The sequence below is a fragment of the Ochotona princeps genome, chromosome 6, assembly GCF_030435755.1.
Source record: "Ochotona princeps isolate mOchPri1 chromosome 6, mOchPri1.hap1, whole genome shotgun sequence".
Classification (NCBI taxonomy): domain Eukaryota; kingdom Metazoa; phylum Chordata; class Mammalia; order Lagomorpha; family Ochotonidae; genus Ochotona; species Ochotona princeps.
In genome coordinates this window covers 41187576-41202166 of record NC_080837.1, presented here as the reverse complement: position 1 = coordinate 41202166, position 14591 = coordinate 41187576, and positions in this window count along the sequence as shown.

The window sequence follows — 14591 nt, the reverse complement described above, 5'->3', positions numbered from 1 at the left end:
TTCTGAGCAGTTTAACGTGTTAATGCCACACAATGCCAGCCCCAGAATATTTTATTTATATATATATATTGCCCTTCATGCTTGTAACTCTATCATTTCAACTCACCAACTCTTTCATTTGTCACCATACAAATAAAAATTATCCATCCTACAAACATCTTATTCTTTCTTGCCTGTTATGTGCTAATACATTAGATCCTGAAACTACAAAGATAAATTGAGAGCAGACAATGTCCCTAAACTTAGATTTTTCCTCATAATGGAAATGACAAATATCATTGCTTTTAAGCCATTCTTCATTTATCAGTCTGAATAAATTTGTGCCATTAGCCAAAAGGGTGAAATCACTAACTCATGCTTCCAGAATATTGTCCACATTATATAGACGTTCATACATAATCTTTAGATATATTCCTTGATATGTTGAGACTAAAGTGCTTTAAGGCTGACATATTTTGCAAAAAGCTTCCATGTCTTTACTGTGTCCTAAGCATGGTTCTGTAAAACAGTTGACTAACACTAATCTTATTATTATTATTATTTTATTCTTTGGAAATGGTGACAGAAGTACTACCAATTTTAAAATCCCTGATCAGTTCATCAAAATGTTTGGAAGACTTCTGAGACTCCTCATCCTTACCCAGCAGCCACTATGACATCAAGCCATTCAAAATGCAAAAAAAGCTGAGAGAGAGACAGAAGGCCGGCGCACTATTTCCTATACTCAATCTTTCTGCAGTGAAGGTCTCAGTGAAATCCTAAAGCTTTCCCCCATTCCACCAGTAAACTCTGTAATATAGACAGCATATCAGAAAGCATGTCCAGCACTCTGATGCAGCTGGGTTCTCAACAATTAGCCTACTCCCATTCTCACACTGAATTCTCTATTTCTCATCAACACATCCAGTGATTTTCACATTTTGTTCCTCATCTAGCTATCCAAAAGTGAGATTCAGTATTGGCGTCACATTTGTAACCCTGCATTCAGCCTGATCTAATGGACATCACTGTTAATGATTAGCATTTTCTTCTTGGTTACTATTGAACCTTCAGGTGGAACTAAAAATATCTACTGCCATGTTACTCACAGTATAACCACGGAGCAGTCAGAGTAAGGGTTCTGTTACTGCAGAGACCATAATTATAAAAAAAAAATTCAAATTTATATGGTGTCACAGTTAGGAGAAAAAGCAGATCTTATCATTCAGTATATTTAATGTTAATTTTTTAAAAACTTTCATTATTTTGTTGAACATATTGCTTTCTGGGTGAAAAAAAACTCAGAAAGTTGCTTGAAGGTTAGTTACAAAATAAACTAAAGGCTAAACTAAGCTATTGCTTTGTAGAGTCAATAAAAAGAATAAACTATATTACTCCCACAATCTGTATAGTCAACCCCAACAATACCAAATCAATAACAAAACATTTTTATTTAAACTACTCCCTACCTTCCCCTGTCTACTTGTGAAATTTTATCCCATCATGAAAATCTCCTTGAAATATACCATAAGTATAAAAGAGCTAGAGTGTACAAAGCAATAAGTGCTTTATTTTCATTTGTTAAGAGATGGTGAAGTTCAACTCGCTCGCTTTTTGGCCTTATTCTTGGCTGTGATCAAAGTTTCTTAAATAAAGATTTCACAAAACACCAGCCATCTCAAACATATGTACACAGCCCAGAGAAATACATTTATAATCATATATATATATATATATATATATATGGAAACAATAATTGCAACATACTATTGTTCCACAGATTTGTACATACCACAAATCAAATTATATGGCCTTAGATATTATAATCACAAATATAAGTGCCTGATAAAATTCATGATCCTACATAAGCAACCTCTAGACTACTGCATCAGATAAAATTGTTTTTGACATTTCCTTGCACTATTAATGATAACAGCAATTGCTAATAATAAATGGTAAATATTTCATCTTTATTGCAACAATTTTCATCCAGGCTACACATTATGATGACACCGAGGTACTCAGATTCAGTAGGTTTGAAGTATGTGGCAGGCAGTAATGGTTTCAAAATCGCAAAGGTGATTCTGATAAAAATTTAAAGTTGAAAATCCACTGAGTAACCCCTACTATAATATGACCCCTGAATTAAGTGATTCACATCCACTCCCCTTAAACCTCACATCTATATTGGATAAGTATTGTTATTTCTGCTTTATAGATGAAAATACTGACACACAGGTTAATTAACTTGTTTAAGGTTTCCCAGAGCTGAAATTTAAACCTAGATTATATAAATATAAATTTAGATAATATATGAAAGGCAAGACATGATTTTGTGTTTTTGTCATATAGTTTCTCAAATAAATGAAAATAGGGCCAGTATAAAACTCAGATGAGTTAATAAAAACTTTTCTATCAATGTCATTTAAATACAGTCAGGCAAACCACTAAGAGTGGTGTCACAGCGAATGTGAGTGCAAACCTGAGTTCACAGGGCATTCAAAGAATTAACCCTGCACCCAACGCGGTAAAGTCTTCACCTTTCCTGTGTCAAAATCCCATATGGGTGCCAGTTCATGTTCCTGTTGCTCCATTGGCCACCCAACTCCCTGCTTGCAGCCTGAGAAAGCAACAGAGGATAGCCAAAAGCCTTAGAACCCTGCGCGCTCAAGTGGGAGACCCAGAGGAGGCTTGAGCCTCCTGGCTCCTGGCTTTGGATGGTCTCAATTCCAGCTGTTGCAGCTACTTGGGGAGTGAATCAGTGGATGGAGCACCTTTCAGTGTCTCTCATTTCTCTGTAAATCTGACTTTCCAATTAAAAAAAAAAAGAAAAAAATCTTGGTGACTGCACTAATCTTTCAGAAGAACAAGAAAGCTTATCCTCACAACCTAGAAAAAGACACCCAACTAAAGCTTCACAATTAATATATTAGTACTTCATGTTTTAGACCAAAACAAACATTTAATTTGAATAAGATATTTGAAAGTTAGGGATTAATTCAGAGAAGATAATAATGGTGGCCAATTTTAGTATGGTGCCTCAACAAAGACTTTTGCTTCTTGCATGCTATTATGATTGAATCGTAATCTTACCCAGCTAGTGTTTTCTTAATGTCCTGGGGAGCCTGATCATTGTAAATTACCTGTGACATCTCATTAATCCTCTTTTTCCTCACAAACGCATAATTAATGGTAACATTGACAATAATACACAAATTAGCTAAGTGACGCTTTATGGTGTTGGTTTTGATTAACGTCAGGAACCCAAAAATGACATTAATGTAATGCAGATCCCAAAAGGCAGACTGCTCTTTGACCTCAGACATACATTTTGTTTGCACCATCACCAAGATTAATCCTCCTCTGGATGAAGACGAGACAAAACTCTGGCCACTGGCAGTGTGTGCTGAGCTGTCGGAAAACAAACCGCCTCAATTGCATTTGTTTAAGAAGGAAATCTTAATGCATAGAAAACAACAGTGTAATGTCATTTCCTATTGTCTAGTTAGGACAAAGATAAATGAGTAACTGTCATGGTTTAGATCAACTGCTTCTCCACTAACTTTTATTATTTGCTTATTTATAGACTTGTGTTTAATTAAAAGTGCACCTAGATATGTAAGTCACATGATAAAATGATTGAAACATCCTCTTCTTTCACTGTAAATGGTTTTGGGAAATTGAAACTGATTTTTTATATGCATTTCAACCTACAGGATCTCTAAATGACAAACTCCTATTAACCACAAGAGGAAAAAAAAATCAATGCTTGAAAAAATATCTTTTGTCTCTGACTTTAGTAACAAAGCAAAAGCACTAGACAGAATTTGGACAAAGTAAATTGCTTGCTTCAGAACTCAGGCATCTTTGCAGATGATGAAGAAGCTGAATCAGGAATACTTTTTCCAGATTATACAAGTGAAAGACAAATGCTGTCAAGAGTGTTGTCTACTGCTGCATCACCAACTTCTAAATTCAGACTGAATCATGTGACCTTATCACAATCATGAACCGTTTCTGAGTCATGATTTTCACAAATTCAAAATGAGTACTGAATTCTTTTAGCACACTCAAGAAATAGGGTTTGAAAATTTGTGAAGAGACAACCTTCCATTTTCTTCAAAATAATTATTCATAGCTTAAAATCCTAATGGCATATGCTTTTTTAAAAATGATGGCAATAGTCATATTCTGAATTAATTTGAATCTATTTATTTAGGCTAATTTTCAAAAACCAAGAGAAAAGCCATATTTTCATGTGTTGTTTCATTACTCACAAAAAATAACTACCATTTGGAGAATGTTTCATGGACAAGGAGTATGTAATACAAAAAGTGATACTGTAAACATCCGAAACAAATTTTTAAAAAAATGCAAATTGTTAAATTTATAAAATATTGCAATTGTATTTGACTTTAAAACATATCCTTTTAGAAATAAAAGAGACAATATTAAAAAAGAATATTTTAGTTTACGTGGGTATGCATTTTTAATTATAATATCCTTACCTCCCACCACATACACATACCAAAAAAGAACTAAAGAAAAAAAGACTGCCTTGTCACAGCAGTTTAATTTTGAAAAATGTCTCATATGTCCTTGCTTGCAATGTATGTATCATATGACTGGACTTATCTTTTTATTTTTCTTTTTGTCATTTAAGTTACAAGGAGTGAAATAGCATATTGGAAGAGGATTTTAATCTCCTCTCATCTTAATATGATTCTGAAATCAAAAGCATCTTAAATTGACATATTAAGTGCTGGCTGGACCAACTTTCACCAGCACACAAACCCACTGTAAGGCAAATCGGAATTTAAAGGGCAGTGGGGATTCCTACAGAGATCATATTTTTACTCTGCCTAACTAAGCCATAAATCGAGATTACAACAATAAATTATTTTTATTATTTTGACAGGAATAAGTACAGTGTTGAATTCTGAAAGATATCTGGATTTAATTCATATGTTAAATAGGCCAGAATAAACCAGTGCTAGAAGAAATTGAAATGAGCCTTATTTTATATAGAAACCTAAATTAGCCACTCACCAACAAACTAATTAGTAATTGATAAATTTACTAGAGAAATGCAATTCCTTGGCATTGTAAAGTGAAATAAATAAAATGATTGAAAGCTTCAAGTTACAGGGAAAAAAGAAACCATAACAATCTTTTAATCAAAGGCATTGTTTGTAACATGGCTTTAAGGTAGCTGTAGAAACATCTTTAACTAGTTAAAAAATACTCATCAAGCTATAAGACTGCTTTCTTCAAGGACTCATCTGTAATAGACTGTTAGAAAACTCCCAAAGTATCTTAATTTGTATTTTTTGGAAGTTATAGTGAATATTCTTCTCTATTAGCATAAGTGCATCATTTTCACTTTTCACTTGACTCAAGTTCATCAGGAGCTACCTGAGAAGCCATTGTTGCACAGAAAACTCTTTTTGAGGTTGAAATGTGGCACACTGACTTTAATAAGTTGTGCTGTTATTGTTCTAAGGAATTATTTCATGTAAATAAAGAGGCTGCTGTGTGCAACAGCATATTTGCTTAAGTGTTTAATCGAACGTTTCCATACCACAACACTTTGTAGACATGCTTTTGCCTAGAAAATATAATCTTATCAGGGGTTGTTGGTGTAAAATTCTTGTCTGCTTTCTTACCTTTGAATTTGAGCTCTATTTATAAGTCTCAACTAAATGATGTCTGCAACTAAGGTATTTCCTTACTAGGGTGTTTTCCATGAGCACGATTAGTATGAAAACACACAATACTTTGAAAAGGGTGTCAGTTTAGGTTTCCTGTGCAGTCTAACCTTATCAAAGTGTTCCCCTTTACACAGAAGAAAAAAGATGTGATAGAGTGACTAAATATGTATCTGGTTTTATCTTTTTAATATTTCCCTCTAGATATTGTATCTTTTCATAATAAACAAAATGAGATAAATTCATTGCTCCTTATCTGTATTTGCAAGTGAAGTGGGTTGCCCTTTATTATGGCAGAGATTGATCCTCATGTGAAACACGCTGTGAAAGAAACTTGATGTAGACAAAATGCAAACATCTAGTCCTTGCATCTATATTTTGAAATGCAACATTTTTTCATAAATCTATGTGTGATGACATATTTTGTAACATTACATAAGATTTTTCCATGCCTTTCTGTGTGTGTGCATTGAGGAATGTTTTGTGGAAAATCACCACATTGTCCTATACTTCTCCAACAAGTTAATTTTCACTTTAACATGAATATACAATCTATGGAAGAATAAGTCATTCAAATAGAGCAATATGTAACCTGTTGCTCAAAAATAACTTACTGTGAAAACTATGCTCTTATCTACAATTATTATTAGTAAGCTATACCAACGTCAAAGGGTTGTTATAAACAGAATCTGCAAATACACATTTTGGTTCAGGCCTTTACTACTTACACAAATGAAAATAAAATAAAGTAGTTACGACATGAAGTCCAAAAGAACATTCTTACACATGCCACGACTTTAGTTCTCTGGTAACTACCCTTTGGAGACAGTCCTTTATTAAGGATCTTAATGAGTGTTCTGCCTGTATTTTTCTACCAAGAATGTCAAATAAGGTTTGAAAGCAAATGTAAACTGTAATGCAAGTGACACACACTAAAAATAGCCCTATAAATCTGTTCATTTTGTTTAGAGAGTCTCCAGAGTTGTAAAAAGTAGGACTGCTCAGCTTTATTATTTGTTTTGGAAAAACTAATTCTGTAGAGAATAGGCCACTGATAATGCTATATTACATTGGAGAAGATTTATTAAGACTGTCTATAGATTTAATTCTTTTAAAACGGAATACTTTTGTCCTGTCCCTATTTTCCAAATAATCTACAAGATAATCAAGTTAATGGAATCTCTAATAGAAAAAAAAAAGGTAGTTAGACATTAGTGTTAAAATTTGTAAGCTACATGTATCCAAAACGAAATTCCTCAAAATGTGTCAGGGAGCCTATTAACCTGTCAAATATTCTGCTTACAATGTTTCCAATAACAAAGCAACAATAATTATTATGGAACATACCATAAGGTTTTAAAAATAACTCCAGGAGAACATTTATAGAACATGTACAATTTAAATAGACAACTAAAAAATCAGACAGTTCTCTGTGAAAATTTGCTAGTATAAATTACAATGTTTGATGGAGGATGTATTTTTAGAAAATCGTGCAATAAATACGAATTTGAGAAATTGGGTGGCAGGGCAAAACTGAAGGGAATGGGAGTTTTATCCTTTGTTAGGAAAGCTTAGAAAAGTGATTTATGTCTTCTTGCTTCTGAAAATGTTTAAGAGGTCTAAACTCTTCCCTTTCCTCAAGAGAGTCAATAGGATTTCTTCGACTGGATTGACTGGATGACTTTGACTTAACCAAGACTGATTGCAATCCAGGACTTTGTATTTTGATATCTTATCCCAGTGGAAGCACATATAAACAGACAAAATGACTAAACTAGGGAGCAAGCTGACCTTTCAAAAGACAGGCAGTTCAAACACTACATCAACTTTTCTTTGAAGGAAAAAGATTGTCATGTAACAGGGCTTTACAACTTACTTCTTTCCCTTCCACATGACCAAACTGTACACTACTTGGATTACTGACAAACAGGAGTTTCCACAGTTTGGGGCCTCCTACTCGCTCCCAGTATCTCCTCCCCAGAACTCCTTTCTCCTGAGATCAGAAAGAAAATAATGTTGTTATTCATGTGATAATTGTCAAAACCACCCCAAGTGCCAAGCAAGACAGTGCCAAGAAATCATTAGTTCACTACACAGCTCAGATTCTGCAATGTTTCATTAATGGACCAGATTTCATCAGACTTTTTCTCCTCGTAAATTCTTCTAGATTGCTTTTACCTATACTGTAAAGCATTACGTAAGACAAGTTTATAGTAATTATCAGTTGAGATCAGGTTTTTTAGAATTTAAATATTGCTTTTGATAAACTTACATTCTAGTTTCATCACATACATTTTGAAATGACAAATGCAGAAAACTAAAATTCTGAACACTGCAACTGAAATAATTTTAAAAGGCAGATAAAATGACAAACCTACTTTTACTCCAAAACAGGGGGGAGGAAGTGATTCATTTAGTTAAAAAAAATAAATAAAAAAATAAAAAAGATGACCTGTAGAAAATTCAAAGAAAAAAAATTAAATCATTCTGGTAACTCATGATGCAAGACTTTCTTTTCCACAAATTAATTTACAACTTAGTGCTTCGAATGTATGTCCTATCATTGTATCTGTTTAAATTTTCCACGAAAATATGTCACTAAGGAAAGAACAAATATTACAATGATAGTAATCAGCCAAGGCTTTGAAGAGTAAAAGAAAAGGAATAAAACTGTTTCTGTTTGTAAACCTACTGACACAAAGAGTCTGACCTGTCACAAATTACCTTTTAGCTACCGTATGTTATGTATAGAACAGTCAAAACTGGTAACATTTTGCTTTTATCAGTTTTGTGTTAGAATTCTGAAAACCTGGAATGTTTATTGTGCAGAGACAATAACATGTATCTAGATAGCGTGAATTCCCTGGACATGTGTTCTCCAGTAAGAATTCATAAATGGAAAACTATATGGGCTAAAGAACAGTTATTGCTTCTAAAGTGTGGCTCATGAGTTGTTTAATAGTATTTTAAATGTCTACTAATGAGAGTCACAAGAAAGCACCGAAGGTTTGAGAATTGGTTCCAGGGGCAATCACAGTAGTAACGAAGATTAACATGCCACTAGGGGACAGCAGAAAGTCACAGAATGAGGCAGTGCCAGAGAGACCAGAACAAAGGGCTTTTCTTTGTGGAGAGAGTGAGAGTGAGAGAGAGACAGAGACAGAGACAGAGAGAAATGTATTTCCAGAGCAAAATCATTGTACTAGTGCTTGTAAGTTCATTTTCAAAAAGTAGTAAAACATATTTTTAAAGATCTATTTTTACATTGTTCAGCTCTCTGTACCAGAATGTTATAAAATATACATAGCTATCATCTCCAAATTCAAATATGGAGTATTCTAATTTCTGCTTTTCAGAGTAAAGAAAAGTTTCAAACATTAGGAAAAAACAGTGCGTTGCAAACCACAGTAGAGTGAACCTATCAATGACAAAATGCAGCTCTGAGATATTTGAGAATTTTTTTCAGCAAAGCTAAACACAAGCAGGATCCATTCCATCTTCAAAGAGGTAGAGAGTGACTATGCTCAGGAACCAAGGAACTAGGAAACTGATAAAACTAACCAAATAATCAAGGAATCGAACTGCTTGCCCAGATCCAGAATATCATATATTTTAAATCTTTAACACAATTCTGAACACTGGTTGAAGTTGCAATCATAGTTCAAGGAGACTGAAAATTTTAACCTCCTTAGTGATTTCAAAAGCCATTGTATATCCTTTAACAATTCAGTTTGCTGAAATAGCCATTTGAGCTCCTTTTTTTTTCTAACACATGTAAGCATCATTTCAAGTGTAATAGATATTGTGCTCCCAAGTGATTTCATTGTACTGCAACATTTTCATCAGATTACAATAAATCTTAAATTGTAAGTTTCCTAAATTCATGAATCACATTCCTTTGTTTGATCTGTGTAAAACTTAGATCCCTAAACTCCCTGTTAATATTTCCCCTGACAAAGATACTTTTGCAGTCATTTCTGTGAGCTATTTTCACTGTTATAATATTGTTTCCTTAAATTCTATGTATTCTTTTATTTTGTTTTAGTTGGTATATGTAGATCATCTGTTTACTGAAACCAATCCCAATTTTCCTGTATGTCATAAAATCAAAAGATTGGAAAACATTAGAGAAGTTAGTTCATCTCCTCCATTCTTTTTTTTTTTTTTTTGCAACAACAACAAAAAGCAAGAAACATGAAGTTTTTGTTTGCTTGTTCTATGGTTTAATATTTAAGAACATCACTCCCACAGAATTTTTTTTTAATTGCTAGTGAACTGCATATATTGTGCACATAAATAGAATACTTCTTCTACCACCAAAACAAAATCTTGATAAAAATTCTGTTTACATAGATCCCAAACCCTCAAATTTTCATTGTTTTGCCTTAATCTAATTAATTTGCTTCTTTTTTCTGGTCAAGTATGCTGACTCTCATACAGGTCTTGAATTTAGCATTTCTTTTGTTCCAGATGGTCTTTAGCCCTAGATCACAATTATTCATTCTTTGTTTCCTTTTCTTCATGAGTTCCTGTTTTATACATTGCATCCATTCTTTACACGCTGCAAATTGAACCGACTCCGAATATAATAATAATTCAAACACACTCCTAATCCTGAAGATCTGAAGATCCTCTCTCTGCACCTCCCCCGAGGTAGAGAAGCTCTTTTTAACATCTTGTCTCAATCCTCGTGAACTGCATTTAAGACCATGCTGTTATATACTATCCTCAGAGGAAACAGAGACCAGCTGTTCACCTCTACCTGCAAAGGACTGTGTTCCTTCACAAACTGGAAGACTGTTATTAATTCCCTCCAAGTCTTTTTCTTCTCCAGACTAAACAAGGCCAGTTCCTTTACCCTTGATTCATTGGAACTTTTAAGTTGCATTGCTGCTTCCTTTAGGACTACTTTAAATTCTACACAGTTGGTGTAAGTGTTACGATGTTACAGAGTACAACAGGATAATGAATAAATTAATAATGAATATAACTGGAAAGTTATTTATAGTTTCTAAATTCTTCTGCGACTATCAATATTTTGTCATTGAACAATAGGGGTAACTTTTTAAAACCTGATTAAACCCTGTGTGTATCTTTTCTTACTTACAATTGATAAAAACTCTCCTTTTTTATATTTAAAACATTTTTCTCTCTGCTGATTGTTCTTACTTTTCCCAATAACACTTGCTCTAATTTTTCTACTTCCTTCCTATTTTTTTGTACTGTGGCTGTTCTCCTTTTCTTAATTTCAGAGAACAATATCTTGGACAGTTACCAAAATCTCAAAAACTTTTAGAATGCAAAACTAATTGGAATTATTCTAAGTCTATTTAATTTCCTTGAGAAAAATCTTAATAAGATCAGTGAATTTGGGAAAAGGAAAAAATATGTGAAAAATAATAATTTAAACTGAAAAAGTTTTTCTTTGCAACTTACAAGACTTGGCTAATGAAACAGAATGAGAGAAGGAAGAGTATTGTTATGTATGAGAGTGAGCAGAAGTTAACTTCTAGAAAACTGGAAGCATTTGGTTTTCATCCTTTTCTTACCTCAGAAAAGACCTGATATTTATTATTTCCCTCATAAGTGCACCTTTTGTCATGTCTAATACTGCATATATCTACATAAGACAGATTAATAAAATTCTATCTATCTCATCTATAACACCTGCAAGTTACATGCCCTTTCAGCATTTTCACCTTGTTGAGTAGGTTCTTCTACTTAGGAAGTATATGAATTTTTCAGTCTGGAGGACAGAAACTGTAGGTGGATTCTGCAAATTCTGAGTAATTCCCACCATGGATGACTAACATGGTAACAATAGAGAACAAGGAAAGAGAAAAGCAAAAATTAGCATGGAACAATGCTGTTGCCCAAACACACTGAAAGAAAGAAATACTTGCAAAATGGTATCAATCCAATAGAGAAATTATTATTTAGTGAGATGATATTCAGCATCCACCAGCTAGTTCAAAAGAACAGCACAAAGTTGTACAAAATGGTCATTATTTATTATCTACTATGCCATAAAGGTTTTAAGATAACAAGCAATATTATTAAATTTCTTGTGTTCTACCAGTCATTCATTTCTAAACCAATCTTTGCTAAAAAGTAAAAAAAGGAAGGGATAAAATGAAAAAACACGTTCATTAAACCTTCAAAATTTTATTCTCATCCAGATGTTGGTCTATAAAGAGGAGAGAGACACGCTTGCACAGACAGTCCATGACTCTGCTGTATCCAACACCTGCGTCTAGTTTGCGGAAATTGCAGAGACAAGTTATCTCTATTTAACACATGTCTGGGACTGTGAGAACTTCTATTGTTTCTTAAACCTTTTATTCCCTACATGAAGAAAATACTACCTCCACAATAGAAGACAAAAGTTAAGGTCCACTTCCGCTTATACAACTCCAATATACCAAAAAAAAAAGTAAAATAAATAAAACTATGGGACAGTAATAGACTGTCATTTGACACATGGTATATTTAGCCAGACTATTTACTTACACAAGAGTCTTATCTGAAGGTCAGAAACATAATCAGAAGCTAACGAAACACAAAGGAAACTGGTGAAACATGAAAGAATCCAAACTTAAAATCCAACACTTTAATCATTAAAGCCTTAGAAAAAGCTAAATGTAAAACTTTCCAGCATGAACTCCACAGAACATTTTAAATTTTAAAAAAGAAATGTACTAACTCACTGTAGATTCACTGCGCTGAATAGGCATGTATCAATCTAAAACAGGCTCATTAATAATTGATATATGTAGAGGAAAGGTGAAATCTAGCCTCTGAATTACTCTCTCATATGGGCAGAACCCTTGGCTGGAAGACATCAGGGCCTTTGCTATTTTTGTTTCTCTCTATTAAGAACTTTCTCTTCCGATCAGCTTTCTGAATATCATTATCCACTTTTCTCTAAACTCTATAATCTAACCTTTTAATTTGTTCACTCTCTCTAGATAAGTACACTTCAGTTTGCCTATGTAACAAATATATTTATTGAAAAGTATATTTCTGTGTGATCACATGATGTCCCTTTCTTTCCTTCTCCTCCCTAAATCTTATCTTTCCTTCCATCTCCTTTCTCCTCCAGGCCCTCTCTGTCCCCTCCAGCCTTTTCTCTTATTCTGTCACCTCAGGGTGCTGCAGAGTTGACTGCTCTTTTCCTGTCACTCTGTACAATCTTCTGTTGCAAATCTCTTTTTCACCTCTCTTTCTCTGTGGTATGTGTGTATTTGGGGAAGATGACTTATGCATCAAGTCATGTTTAGGGAAACAGATTGTAACACACAAGAAAATGCAGGATGTCTCGGGAAGTCTATTTTTCAGAATATTTTGTTTTAATACAGAGTACCAGAACATGCAAAAATTAAAAAGCAATATCCATAAAATATGATCCCTGTATATTTCAAGCACACTGCCTTTATATCCTGCAAGTGTTCTTCAAGACCAAGTTGAAGCATATCCATCTGAAACATCTCCTGTTATTTTATTTTTACTTTTCGTTTCCTAAGAGATTTAAAGTAATTTCTTTAATACAATTTACTAAAAAAAAAAAGTGCACTTACTAAATTTGAATACTTCCATTTGACTCCAAGAAAATGTATTTTAACAAGTCTGCTCTTGGTGAAGACACAGTTTAAATAACTTATTGTGAATTTCATTTGTAAATAATGTATTATTGAATACAAGTAGCTATGCTTCCTAACATGTCAAAATCAACAAGCAGTAGGGCTTGGTATAAGAGTTTACCATTAGCCCAACCAAATTTTTGTCAAAATTGAGAGAGAAATAGTTAATATTTAATTTGGCTTATAACACTGAAAAGCCATGGCACATACCTCATTGCATTAATACACATGACTGAACTCTTTTGGTAAAAAGAAAAATGCTTAAATTTCCCACCAATGAAGTGATCTAAGAAACTGTACAACTTTTAATCTGCTCTTTTAAATCCCACATTTTAAAGAAAGAATAACACTTTATAAGTGTATTTGGCAATGATTACCACATCAGTATCTGTCCCCCCATCAAATTCTCTGAGCCGGTTTTCAATCTTTGGAGCTCCCCATTCCACTCAAGGAGACTGGAGAACAATAGGTAAGTTTCATGTAGCACCTGATTGCTATTTCCAGGGTGTGAAAGCCTCACTGGCAGATTAGGCTGATATTGCATATTCAAACACATACAATGATATATTTGTCATTGCTATTGACCTTTATCTCTCCAGTTTCCTGACAACCTTCTACAGTTATTGACATTACAAATACCAGCAACAACGCGCAGGGCAAAGTATAACCTTTCATTTACCTTCATGTCCCTCAAATGACTTGTGTAGGTAGTTTCAACAAAAGCGTCAAACAATGATACTGTTGATTTTTTTTTCCTTAACTTGCTAAAATGTTTTCCATTTTCCTCTTGTTCTCAGAAAATCATGCCAATAACTCTCTACAAAGGAAACGGTTTCAAATGAATACAGGTAATTAGAAGTGTCAAGAAATCAGCAAAGTAGGGTGTCTGCCATCCTTTCTGTGGAAAGAGTGCCAGATTCTCTTTCAAAAAGGTCTTTGTCATTTTTTAATAGAAGGTAATTAATGTAGACTACAGTAAAATGTGCAGGATTCGAGTTGCTTGTCTTTCTTGCCATAGAAATGGGACCATAAAGATGTTTTGATATCTAGAAACAATTTTCTGAGGTTATTTCAAAATGACTTTTAATTACAAAAGTAGTCCTTTTAGTCTTTTCATTTGAAAAGAGAAAGGATTTAGAAAGGGCATATTTATTAGGAGACAAAGGAAAGAAAGTTTCACAAGGGAAAAATGATCTGAAAAGTGAAACAACAGTATTTTATACGGCTGACAAGAGTTGAAGATGCTATAAAGTTAGCCTATATC